The sequence below is a fragment of the Vanellus vanellus genome (assembly GCF_965231255.1).
Source record: "Vanellus vanellus genome assembly, chromosome: Z".
Lineage (NCBI taxonomy): Eukaryota > Metazoa > Chordata > Aves > Charadriiformes > Charadriidae > Vanellus > Vanellus vanellus.
In genome coordinates, this window is record NC_138908.1 from 24433727 (window position 1) to 24447087 (window position 13361).

Genomic DNA, 13361 nt, shown 5'->3' on the forward strand with positions numbered 1-13361 from the left:
AAAAATGGGTGCCACATTTCCCTTCTTCCAGTCACTGGGGACTTCCCCTGACTGCCATGACTTTTCAAATATCACCTTCTTAGGTGATATCACCCTTTCATTCCTTGGAGGTATTTCACTGGTGTTTCCTTCTTGCCTCATCGCTGGAAGACTTCAGGTGTCCTGCAGCGTAGCCAGCACATCTCAGAGCAACAGCCTGTGGGCCCTCGCTAGCACCCTGTCCCTCTAACCTTGGCGTGTCATCTCACAGCTTGTCACGGGCAAGCCTGATATTGTCCCCCTCTCCCCTCAAGCCTCGTTTTAAGCGCTGTCAGGGAGCCCTGATAGCTGGTGAGCAAAGACCTTCTTCCCCCTTTGAGACAAGTGAATCCCATCTGATGCCGGCAAGCCTGGTGCTGTGTAGGCCATCCCCTTATCAAAAAAAACAAAATTCTGTTGGTCACACCAGCCATGGAGCCACCTATTAATAGACTGGGCCTGTCTGTATGTTTCTTCCAATGTCGCTGCCTGTAACTGGAAGGAAAGAGGAAAAAATAACCTGTGCCCCACATCCCCTTACCAACCGTCCCAAGGCCCTGAAGTCTCTTTTGATCGCCATTGGAGGACATGTTGCAGCTTCACCACCACACACACGGAAGAGTAATAATGGGTAATAGTCCGAGGGCCGTACCAGGCTTGGAAGTTTCCTAGTGATGACCTTAAGCTGGGGCCCAGGGAGGAAGCAGACATCCCATCGGAAGAATAAAGGTTTGGACCAATTTATGTCATTCATGTTCATGGTATGAAAATAATCTTGTATGTTATGAAATAATCTTGCCGGCCAGCTTGGGTCAAGTGCTCACGTCTCACTCCTCCTCATCCCTGCGCCTGGCAAGCTCAAAATCTCTGAGCCCTTGAAACCCACACACCATAGCCAGCTATAAAGTACATATTTTCACAAGTTCAGACACTGGAGTCTTCTAAAAGTGCAGGCTTCCCAACTATTAGAAGAGAAGTTAGTCCTGTGTCGCTCAAAGCAGGACACACTATAACAGTTTTTCATCGCAGGAGAGAGCATATTATTCTCTTTGCATAACCTCATGCAAAATGACTGCAATTCAAAGTGCAGAGCACTCAGGCCTGGTGGCCCTATCTCCCTTAAGCTCTCAGTTTCGCAGCTGCTCACTGAGTTCACGAAAAACACAGTCAGAGTTTTTATTCATTAAGCACAGTCTTTAAGGCAGCTATCTTGTCAGGTTTTGAAAGCCGAGCTCTTGTCCTCAGCTCCTCTGCTCTTCTCCTGGGCACACAGTAGCTACTGGAAACAGCTGAAGAGGCACTGCTCATTGTGTGTTGCTATCAACATATTTACATTAGTTTAGTCTAAAATACACCCCGTGATTATGTAAAGGTTTGGAAAGGACCAGGCCAAGTCGGGACAGCTGAGGCCACCTGGGCTAGTATCAAGGCTGATTTGGTATTAGCAGACGATTGTTTCTCTTTGGAAGAGCAATTACACAAAACAGTGAAGGTGATCTGAAGCTTTGTTGAGGCGGGTGCACTGCATACCCTGACCTCTGAGTTCATGATCTGCTTCCCCTCCTAATCAATGGGCAGAAATAGCACTTCTTTGATACAGTTCCAGTGACTTCAGACATTGGTTTTAACAGATTTTGACTTGACGCACAGAGGCACGTGTCTTTCCACTGAAAGAGGGTTTAGTTCATGACGAGGCAGGAAGTTGCAATAATACTGTTAGGTGAGATTGCATCCACTATGAACAGCCATGCAAGGATGATGATGGTTTTGAAAAGAATCAAAATTTTTATCACAGCTCCCATAAAATTCAATAGAGCCCAAAACCTCTGGTGCAAACTGTAGGAACAAATCTCAAGAATGTGGCAAAGTTCAAAGCAAGGAGGGGAGGAAGATTTTTATTTCAAGATAAAAGTGATTTCACCCCTTCATGTGCATGCTGTCCTATCCTCCCAGCAGCTAAATGTGTATTTCCACCCAGCCTGGACACAATTCCCCGAGCCGAGACAGAGGACAAGAGACACAGCTTTGGGAGGCCTCTGCATATCTCCCGGATGGTCCCTGCCTGGGTGAACAACGCTCACATCTGCCCCTTCACACTGGGTTATACCAACAACCAAACCACTCAAGTGCCCCTACTGGAAGAGGCCTCTTGTGCAACTCGGAGACGGCTCAGGGAAGGGTCAACAAGGAATATAGACCTGGATGCTCTGGAGTGTGGCATCGCAGGTCTGGACGGATTGACCTCCAGGCTCAGGGATCCCACAGCCTCTCTGGCAACCCACTCCACTGCTTTATGAGTCTCACAAGGATTTTCTTCTGGATTCCTGCTCTCCAGCCTGAACCTCTCCACTTTCAGGAGATGCCACCAGGCAGTGCTGGCAAGACGTTCCAAGTGATGGGTTCTGTTGTCACCGAGGGATGGGCTCTGATGTCACCAAGCAACGGATTGTGAACACGTGCCCCTCGCTGCTTAAATCCAGGTGCCGAGTCCCATCCGGCTGGTTCATACCCGCATTCCAGCTGAGCAGTTGGCGAGGCTGGAGTGTTGAGCCAAGCCTTGGCGCTGGTGTCCTGACTGGGGAGTTAGTTGCTCGCGGCAGCTCTCCATCTGTGCCCCAGAGCCCGCAAAGGATTTTCCCTGGCCCTGTCAGCTTCAGGCAGCCGGGGCAGTCAGGAGGCACGCTCGCAGCAGCAGAGGTGAGCTGTGTGGGGACACCGCACCCTGGGGATCTGGGAGGGTTTCTTTCTTGAGGGACCTGGGCATTTCTTCCAGCCCTCCTCAGGCCAGCCAGTGACCGTAGCCTCTCTTCCTTTTCCAGCCTGACACTGGCTGCTGCAGCGCCACAGGGAGGGAGCACTTGGTCACCCCCAGCTGCCCCTAGCACGATGCAGCGAGTGGAGAGCATGGCAATGGACCTGGACAACCGCTGCCCAGTGTGCCTGGACAGCTGGGACGATGCCGCCTATGCCATGCCATGCCTCCACCAATTCTGTTACCAGTGCATCCTGCGCTGGGCTAACAGCAAGCCCGAGTGCCCTCTCTGCAAGAGGAGAGTGCGATCCATCGTGCACTCGGTGAGGGCAGACAATGACTTCGAAGAGGTTCCCATCGCGTCATCTGCCTCAGCCCCCGCACCAGTTGGCACCCGGCAGGCCGGAGGAGCGCCCAGGCACCCAGACACCCACAGCCCCCCTCGCCGCTCTGTAACACCTCAGCTGCTGGCAGTGGAGTCAGTGCCCAGGGCTCTGGTGGGCGGCCTCCAGCCCCATACCTGGGCGTTCCTCTTTGACGACCACCCGGCTCTCCTCCAACGCTTTCTGCCCTGGCTCCAACAGCAGCTGGGGCTGATCTTTGCCGAGGAGCCTTCAGCAGCCGTTGTGATGGAGGACCTCATCCTGGCCGTCCTGGGCTTCTTTGGTCTGGACGAAGAGGTCCTGGTCCGGCTGCTGCAGGTCAGCCTCCAGGATCGCGCGGCGACATTTGTACAGCAGCTTATCAACGTCGCCGTGCAACGCTGCAGCGCGGAGGCCCACTGTCTGCTGGGCCTCGAGGACAGCCATGCTGCCGAGGAGCAGGAGGGCAGCCCCGTGGCTGTCCCTCCTCCTGCTGCCTCCAGAAGGGGGTCTCCTGGCCCTGGCCAAGGCACCTCCCGCAGCCCTGCTGCAGACGATGAAGAGGAGCGACCCAACACCTCCACCGCTGCTCTTCATGGGGCTCCCGGCAGCTCCCCCGATGCCCCTGTTCCAACCAACGGGGAACAGGAGGAGCTGCATGAGGATCCAGGGGAGGTTGCCGCAGGTCCCTCTACTCCCAGCCGCAGCAGGGACCTCTCCCGTGGGGGGCCATGGCGAGGCCCGAAGAGGAGGGCCAGCAGCTCCCAACATTCACCTCAGCCACCCAAGAGGCCACCCCGCCGGCACAACTAGAACAAGGCCCCAGGAGCTGCCAAAACCAGGGCCAGGCCAGCAGCTGGGACACATGCCGGCCAACGGTTCAGTCAGAAGGGGGACTCCAGGGCTGGACCATTCCCCACTGCCAAATGTCCCATGCCTGGTCTCCTCCTCACCACATCATCTGCCCCGACGTCCCGGGGATCTGCTCTCCTACCAGCCTCTACTGCCCCGTCATGCCCTGCAACACTGGCACCCAAATCCTTCCTCCTGCTCAGAGTTTGCACCACTTGGCTCTGCCCTCTGCATCACCCCATGCTCACACCCTGCCAAGGCAGGAGCCACAAGAAGTTCAACAGGAGAAAGAAGTGAAGTCCAGAACCTGGCGAGGGACAACCCCAGGAACCAGCACATTTGGCGCGCTGCTCGGCTGGAAAGCAGCTTGGCGTAAAAAGCCCTGCAGGTCCTGGTGGCCACCCAGCTGATCATGAGCCAACAGTGTGCCCTTGCCACCAGGAGCACTGATGGTGTCCTGGGCTGGACTGGAGAGAGAGTCTGGCAAAGGAGTGTGAAGATGATAAAGGCACTGCAGCATCTCTCCTCTGAGGAAAGGCTGAGCGAGCTGGCACCGCTTAGCCTGGTGAAGAGAAGGCTCGCAGGGGAATTGATCAATGAATAAAAAGCCTGATGGGAGGCTGCAGAGAAGATGGAGCCAGACCCTGGCTGAGCGGCGCTGGCTGTCTCTGCTGCAGCAGGCAGCTATCGCAAGATGACTTCCAGAGGTCCCTTCCAACCTCAGCCTTTCTGTCATTCAGTTAAAGTATTTGAATTGCCTAAAGAATCTATATGAATAACTTCAGTGCTGTTCTATAAAGTCAATAAAGAAGAGAAAGTAGTACAAACTTGCTGACGTTCCTCAAACTCTATTGATCGAATCATTAATACTGTGAAGTTCCAACACGCAGGGACGTCCCCAAATTCACTTATATGTTCTGGAAGACTGCCTCAGCTCAGTGAGCATGACCCCGACATGGGGTACAATTCTGCTGTGCTTATACTTAGTTGCCATCCTCAGGACACGTACCAGATGTATGACACAGGTGCAGGTTCTGCTGCTGAATAAAAGGACTGTAATCTAGGGCTGCTAAGAAAGACCCATAACAATTATGCTATAGAAGAAATATTTTCTCTCTCTTCTGCTGATCTTGCAATTTTTAGTTTAGTGGAAACTGCTCAGTTTTCTTCACCTTACTTTGAGTATTTCCCACTGTTATGCCTGTCCTCAAGGATAAAAAAAACAACAGCAACAAAATCACACATCTCTACTTCCACTATTACACGTAAAACCATTCTGGGAGCTCAATACAGTTTTGTATATATTTCATTATTTCCTTTTTATTTTATTCTTAACGTTTTAGTCAAGTAGTTCAGTTCCTTCTGAAATCCTGAGTCTCTCTTTCTCTCTCCTGCCTCTCTTTGAAGACACATTGACAAGAGCATCTGTCCTGCCACCCAGTGGCCAATCCGGCCCAAACCACAACAGCCATAGAGAATCACACCTCCAGTATCAACTCTGTGCTACAGCTCATAATCAAACCTTACCAGCTATTTAGTCCTCTCAGTTTTTATTGACACAGAGCAAGTTTTGCAGACCCAGTCCAGTTTTGTTCCGGGGAAATTCTATCTGGCCTCATCTTTCCAGGGCCAGGCATCACACACCGCAGCAGGTAAAACATCCTGTCCTGCAGAACACCCGTTTTCATGGGGGAGGGAAACAGCACTGCGGGTAGCACTGATAACGTAGACCACAGAAGCAAGTGGGCAGAGCTCCATGAAAACACTGCCAGGCTTTTTGCCACACAAGGACTACCCCTGCAGTCTTGTCAGAGGTTGCTTACTTAGCTTATAGCAGTCCACCCCTCCAACGTCAAAGGTGTCGCTGCAAGACTGAGACCCCAGAGATGCCACAGAAAGCACCATCTCCACCCCTTTACCAAAGCGGTTCCCGGTTAAGTACCAACAGCAGGAATTGCTGCTGCCCACTGCTCTGGGCATCCGCCACCATCCACCCCACACAAAGGGCCAGCTGGGTATCTCCCCCATGGGCACGCCAACTCTGCAGACTCCTTTCAGGTGTCTTTTCAGGCAGAGCAGACACAGACCAGATGAGTTTCAAGCTGAAACACGACTTTGTCATGCAGGCAGAGAAAAAAGCTCTCAGAACTTGAGAGTTTTATTTCACAATCTGAAAAATGACACACAGCGTAGGTACAAAGACAAGGAGACGCTACAGTCCACAGCAGGAGCGGTGGTCAGGCACTCTCCCTGCACCTCTTTGCCAGGGACGGTGCTCTTGCACAGGCAGAGGTATCTTCTCCCCTCCCCAAAAGCGCACCGACCCCACAGACAGACATTTCTCCCACACCTCCTTTGAAGGAAGGCTACCAGCGACCCACCTGCAGAATTAGCCAGAGACTTCTCAGCACCTTATCATGCCGCTGTGCTTTCAGTCAGAACGGCATTTTTGATTATAAGCAACTAAGGGCAGAACTAAAGTAAATCTCTATCAAAATGCAGCAAAACCATGACACTGTTCTTATTCCTCTGGCTTCTTTCCAGAGTCATTTACAAAATACCATTCCTCTCTAGGCCACTCCTAATGGACAGCCTTTCAAGAAAATCCACAGCAGCATCTTCTTTAAGAGTTTAGCACCCAACACAGAGCTGAAGGCATTTCTCCTTCTCCTAAGAAAGCCCAGCTCAATCTCTACTTTGCTTCCCATCTTCCCCACCCCAACTCACACCAACACAGCGCACGTACCTCCTCAAGCAACACTTTCTTTCACCAAAACACAGGACCTGTTTCTGAAGTCAACTGCCGGAGGGACCAGCGAGAACTGCTTGGGCTCTTCTACCTGTGACATTGAAAGGGATGTTGAAGTGGGATTTCAGTAGTGAACTCAACATGACAAACTCCAGCAGAGGTAAGAAAAACACATTTTTTAAGAACTAGTTCAAAACAGGGCCCAGGAGCACCACTAAGTGTTTCAGTGCCACATCCCCCCTCTCCAGTAACACCAGAGTCGCAGCAGAACTCTAATCTGTAACAATAAACGTACGAGGCACATACTGCCTGTAAAAGCAGAATATCCAAAACTGCAGGCAAATCCTCACTGGCACAGAGCAGCACACTTCAGTCCTCCTCAGGGTCTCTGTTGAAAGGGTGGTAACTGGAGCAACGGGATTTGCCACTGCCTCCTTTCTTCCTACAGAAGAAAGCTATCGAGTATTGCCATACATTTGCCTTTCTGCTCTGGCAGAGCCCTTTCTTCCGCAGGCCTCTCTGAAGTCCTTGGGAAGTGCGGAGTGCCCACAGCTCTCCTGTTCCACCCCCAGCGCTGGAGGCAACCCAGGGGAGAATTAGAGCAGTCGAGAAGCTGCTCTGGCTTGCGTTGCTGTGTGAACGCATGCCGACCACCTCCACAGACGCAAGGCTAACGGCAACCCACCAGCAAGGAACGCTTCTTGCACCAGCCTTCTTCAATACCTACATACTTTCGTGGGCCTAAGCCCAGGTCTCCCATGACAATTTTCATTAAGCTGCATTCTAAGTGATGATTTTTCAAAACACTCTGGAGATTGTCCTTTCTTAGCAGCTTTCTAACTGCTCAATCAATGCAAAGTATTATTTTTCCCACACAAATGGAAACTCATTGGTCTCAACCTGATATTACTCGGTGTTCCTCAAGAGTATCAGCCTTTTCTCCCAGCTGACACTTCAAGAGCAGATGCAGCAGCTCAGCCATTTCCCAAGAAATTCTACACAAATTTGCAGTACCTGGAACTAGGTGCCTACACAGAAGTCACATCTCATGGGAAAACACACGTTTAAGGCCATCCCTCACACTCTGGTGTTGCTGGCCTTCTTTTGCATACATTTGTTTTCCTAGGTATAAGGATTAACAAAACCATGAATCATTTGGGTCAGTCTGCCACACCCTGCAGGTAATACTGCATAGCATGTTTTCCAAGTGTTCACGGCCCTGGGAGTCACGCTTGCCCACATGGAACAATAAATGCTCAATAATGCCCAGATCACAAAGCCAATACGCTGCTTGTGTGCACCAAATAGAAGGCAAAAGCACAGGAACTCCTATGCAACAAGGGTCCGAAGAAGCAGAAGAAGCTGCAAGTCGAAACCTGAGTCATCAGATCCCAAATTTGGTCCAGTTGTTTTGTGAGTACGAGTAGCAATGAAGACACACAGAGCGACAAACACAGCAATCCTCTTGGTGTCTTCAGGAAGAACCTAAATCATTAGGCACAGTCAGAAATGGTGAGCGTCCTCAGATCATGTGCCTGAGCTCAAAAAGGAAACGTTTCTCCTCCAGACTGGCACAACCTGTGGAAATAAGACTATCAGGAATGCTGCTGAGAAGGAGAGAGATTAAGATGGGCAGATCAAAAGTCAGCATGTTGCACCTTAACCTGCGGAGGGACAAGGGCAAAAGGTTACAGAATTTGCAAACGCGTGCTCAGGGAACAAAGAAATACTGGAAGCAAAGCCGCGGCTCCCCAAGGCTTGTGTCCTGGGCTCATGGGAAGGAAGCACGGCTAGCAGCTTGGAAACCTGCCAACCTGATGCTCAGGCTTTCCTGAGATAAGGCTCCAAGGCAATCCTCAACAGCTGTCTTTTCCCTCTACTTCCAGGAGCTGCAACAACAGAGAGGAAAGAAGGAGGAGAGAGACAATGGAGGAAAGAGGAATGAAACCAAGCCCACCAAGTGCCAAGGTATAGCCATCCCTGCTGAAAGGAGCACTCCCCCATTGTTTAAATCCTTCCTTTCTGCTCCTTGGCTCCGTCAGGATCCTGCCAGCCTGTGCTTTCAGCAGCAGCCTTTCTCTCCCGGGTGAAAGCAGAGCGCTCCAGCTCGCTCTTAGCTGCCCTTGAGCATCTGCCCGTGACAGCACACACACCCAACTTCACGCATCTCCTGCCACGGGCAGCCGAATCCCAGAGGCGTGCATGCAGCAGCTCTCTTCTCCCCCAAACACTCTTGCTGGCATGTTACCCACCTGCCTACTCAGAGGTCGACAACTGCTTAGAGGGTCTGCTATCTTAACCGGCAGTCAAGTAGTGCCAGACTATCCAGTCCACAAGCCAGCTGTAGCTCGCAAATCTCTGGGTGGGGGTTCAGCACACCAGTAAAAATTTTGCTGCCACCCACCCACTGATGCTCCGTGGATTCCCTCCTGTGCTGCAGCCCTGACTTCTGTGGCTCCCTTTGCTCAGGGGCACTTCAGACTTGCAGCAAATTGTGCTCAGATTCCAGCCCTTCAAATACAAGCCGCATGTTTTAGTCATTCCACATAGGGGAATCAACCCAAGATCACAGTACATCATCAATCAAGTTCATAAAGAAAAAGGCTGTTAGTAGGTGAGGGGTTTGGGGGTATTTTATAGGAAAGAGCACCTGCTCTTCCAGGTGTCTCAGCCTTCCAAGACCGAAGCGTGGAATACTAAGAACTACGTAGATACAGCATTTCCATCGCTTGAGCCTGCACTTGTTTGTGGCCTCAGAAGGGTCCGCACAGCTCCGTCATTTAAGAGAGCTGCTGCTCTAAAGGCAGGCACTCCAATGAAGAATTCTCAAGCAGTTCACCACACTCCATCATGAAGCTGCCTCTCCTGAACAATGCAGAAAACCAGGCTGCATATAAGGTCTTTCTAAGGAATCATTTTTCTGGTACTGGTTCAATAAGTCACACACCTACCTAAGCACTAAGGCTCTGCCTAAGAAAGCAACGGCACAGAGAATTGCTCACACCACAACTAGAAAGCACAAAGTTAAATCTTATCAAAATGAAACAGAAATATTGGAACGGTCAGGGGGTTGGTTTTGTTTTTGTTTTTTTTTTTTTTTAAATTTATTGGATGTCACCAGGTCTCTCTTTAAACCATAAAGCACTGATTCAGCTGATGAAGAACATGACATGACATCACTGAGGCAACGAGCTCTGTGCTTGAGGTCTCTTCCCTCATCTCTGAAGGCACAGAGAGTCCCCACCAAGCAGCAGATCTTCTCTGTGCAACACCAGGGTGGGTCTGGCATCATCTTCAACCACCCATTGGGTAGCTGAGGCAAGAACCGGCCGGGGACAGCAACCCGCCATGGGCCTTCCCGTCCGCAGACTGAACACCCCTCCTCCAGGCCCCAAGGACCTCGGTGGCCCTACAATGGACTCCTCCTGTTGCCCCTGCGCAGCAGCATGCACCAGGCCAGGCCCTCTGACACTGTGGCCGCTGTCCTGTTGAGGCCTGGCACAAGGAGGGGCCCGGAGCCCAGGGCACACCAGGGGAGATGGAGGGCAGACCCACTGCTCCAGGGGCAGCCTTTCTCTCTGGAAGCAAAAGGGCCGCCCGCAATGGGGCCTTCAGGGCCTCAGGGGCCCCCCTCCCAGCCACAGCAACGTCTGTTGGTGACATCACCGGCTGGCCGTTAGGCAAGCAGGCAGCCCTGTGGCTGGCCCACAGCTCGCTCAGCAGCCAGACACACTCACGCCAAGCCTGCTTGCGAGAGGAGGAGGCGGCCAAGGGAGGCGAGTGCCCACAGTGGGTGGCACCAGTGCCTACATTGAGTGGGCCCAGGGCCAAGAGGCTCATTGGAAGCCCTGAGGATGCCTCCCCAGCCCAGGAAACGCCAGTGGGCTGGCGCCAGCAGCAGCAGCCCTGCCCGGCGAGATGAGCCCATGGAGGTCGACCCGCCACAGAAGAGGGATGAGGAAGAGCCCATGGAGGTGGATCCCCCCGCAGACGACACAGAGCCCATGGAGGTGGATCCATCTCCCGCAGGCCTGGTGGGGCACACCACCACCACGGCCAGGCTGCCTCCAGCAGCACGCTGTCCAAAGCGCCGCAGGACCCTCGCGGGCTGCCAGGGACAGCCACAGCCCAACAAGCGGCGCCAGCCGCGCAGACGACGCTAGCCGTAAGTGGGCAGCGGGTGGAGGGAGGTGATGGGTGCCCTCTGCTGTGTCCTGCTCTGGGCTCCCCCATGCCAGACAGAGATGGCCATAGTGGAGAAAAGCCATGCCCCGGTGCCTCCCGGTAACCAGCCAGCTTCCGTTGAGCTCCCAGTGTTTGTCAGTTGCAGCCAAGAGCCACCAGAGACAGCAGGATGGAGCTGTGCTGGCCCAAAGCAGCACCAGCAGCAGCACCCCGCATCCCATCCTTACTGTGGCTGCCTGGGCCGTGTCCTTTGGGCACAGCCAGGGTCCTCCAGTCCCGGGTGGAATGGGCCAGGCCAACTGCTGCTGTGGCTCTAGGTGGGCTCTCCCTGGGGCTCGGGGACACGCGGGCATGGCCGGGCCCCACAGCAGCAGCCTTTCACATACCCACCACTCTCTGCTCTGCAGGGAGCCTCTCAGAAAGGGCACGGCGGTGCTGAGCGTGGATGTGTGGTTGAGCCAGGGCTGCAAGAGAAGCCAGAGGTGCCTTTGCCTCCTCCAGCAGAAGCTGCTCATTGCCAAGTTGCAGTAAGTGCCTGCAAGCCCAGCCGCCTTTCCCCCAGCCCTGTCCCTGGCAGCGGGGCAGGGACACCCTGGCACCAGCCTCAGCCCCCGGGGGCACCTTGCTGCTGGATGCACCCATGTCTGCCCCAACGGCAGGCGGGGGACAGGGCTCCGGCAGGCTCCACCTCCAGCTCCCTGCCTGCCTCTCCGCTCTTCAGATGTGGCACCACCCTGCGCCCACAGCTCTGCCTGGCCCTGGACCAGCTGTGGGTGCTGAGTGCTGACAAGGAGGCAGCAAGAGCAGAAAAGGAAGGAAGTGATGAGGATGGGACCTCCATCATCCTCTCCTGGCCCAGCAGCTCCTGTGTTGCCACTTTCAGGTGAGTCATGGTGCCACGTCCCATGACTGGGCAGGAGAGGTTCCCAACTGGGCCCATAGCATCCTGTGAATGGCCTCTGCCCTCCGAGCAGAGCCTGGGCAGGGAACAGGCAGCACGCTGGCACATAGGAATAGGGGCATTTCTACATCCTGAATCCCCTGGTCACCTTTTGGTGCCCAGAAGGGAAGGGCAGAAGAAGCTGCAATGCCAAGAGAGGGGAGAAGAGGCAGCTTGGGCTTGACCCAGCTCCCTCCCTGTCCCTTCCTGGTGCACAGGACACCAGAAGGAGACAAGAGAGCCCGGGTGAGCTGCCTCCCATCCATCAAGCACCTGGAGAAGGAGCTGAGCCGCTGCCACGCTGTGAGTGTTTCTGTCCCTGAGCACTGCTCTTCCAGCCGAGCAGCAGATGCATCGCTGCTCAGCTTCTTCCACTTCTTCTTGCCCAGTGGAGGACATTCAATCCCAGGAGCCTGGAGAAGCTGCTAGAGGTCCAGGCAGAGGTGAGAATGGCCTTTCCCCCACCGCTGGCTGTGCCAGGATGTGTGGTGAGTGGGGTGAGCCCCAGAAGGCAGAGAGTCCCACCGCTAATGCTCTCAGGCTGCTGGTGCCGCCTGGCAGCTTGCCAGTGGCCCTTTCTGCTGCGAGGCTGCTCTCTAACCGCTCTCTGATTCTTGTAGGATGATCCCAAGCAAGCACCGCTGCTTGCCCCATCTGTCAATAAAGGAGGACATCACCGCTCAGGTAAGTTTTGGAAAGAAAGGCAGGGAGGGCCTTTTGTCCTCCTGCAAGCGGCACGTCTGCAGAATTGAGGATGCTGCTGCCCTTCACCCGGAGGAAGTCTGTGCCCATCACGCTGCAGCAGGAGAGAGCTCAGCCCTTGGTACCCTTCGACATTGCGGAGCGCTTGAGGTGCTTCCTGCTTCACTCCGTCCCCAGAACTAAATTGGCCTCTGCTCCTCGGCCAGAGCCGGGAGGAGCCATGCTCACTTGTCCCTTGAGTGTCCCTATGCAGGTGTGGCAGCCCAAGGGAGGATGTCACCTGGAGGAGCAAGGGGACCCGCTGGGCAGCGGCTGCTGGACCTGGTTCTGCGGGGACACGGAGCCTCTGCTGCTGCCCACAGCTTGGATGAGGAGGGCAGGGCAAGGGCTGGGCAGGGCTGTCATGGTGGCATGCCGGCTCTCAGGAGCATCCCAGCTGGAACTGCTGAGCCAGAGCCGCGGTTCCAGCTGCTGGCCCCCTGCCCGTCCTGCCCCATCGCACCACGCTGCAGGCAGGGCAGGGCAGGGCAGGCTCTGGGAGCGCTGGGCTGGTGGTCTCCATTGACGGGCTCTTACTCTGTTTTCCTTTGCAGCGGGAGGGAGCAGCAGCAGCAGGAGGAGGAGGGGGCTGCCCTTCCCCCAGGTACAGGGGTAGCAGCCGTGGTGCACCAGGCAAAAGCTTTCCTGGAGGCACCACCCTCTCTGCTAGTCCTCAAGGAAGTAGAAGTGGCAGATACGGAGGCAGGATTGGAAATAGCAGAGGTATGGCAGGTCCACAAACACTGCAACAATGTGTCTCGT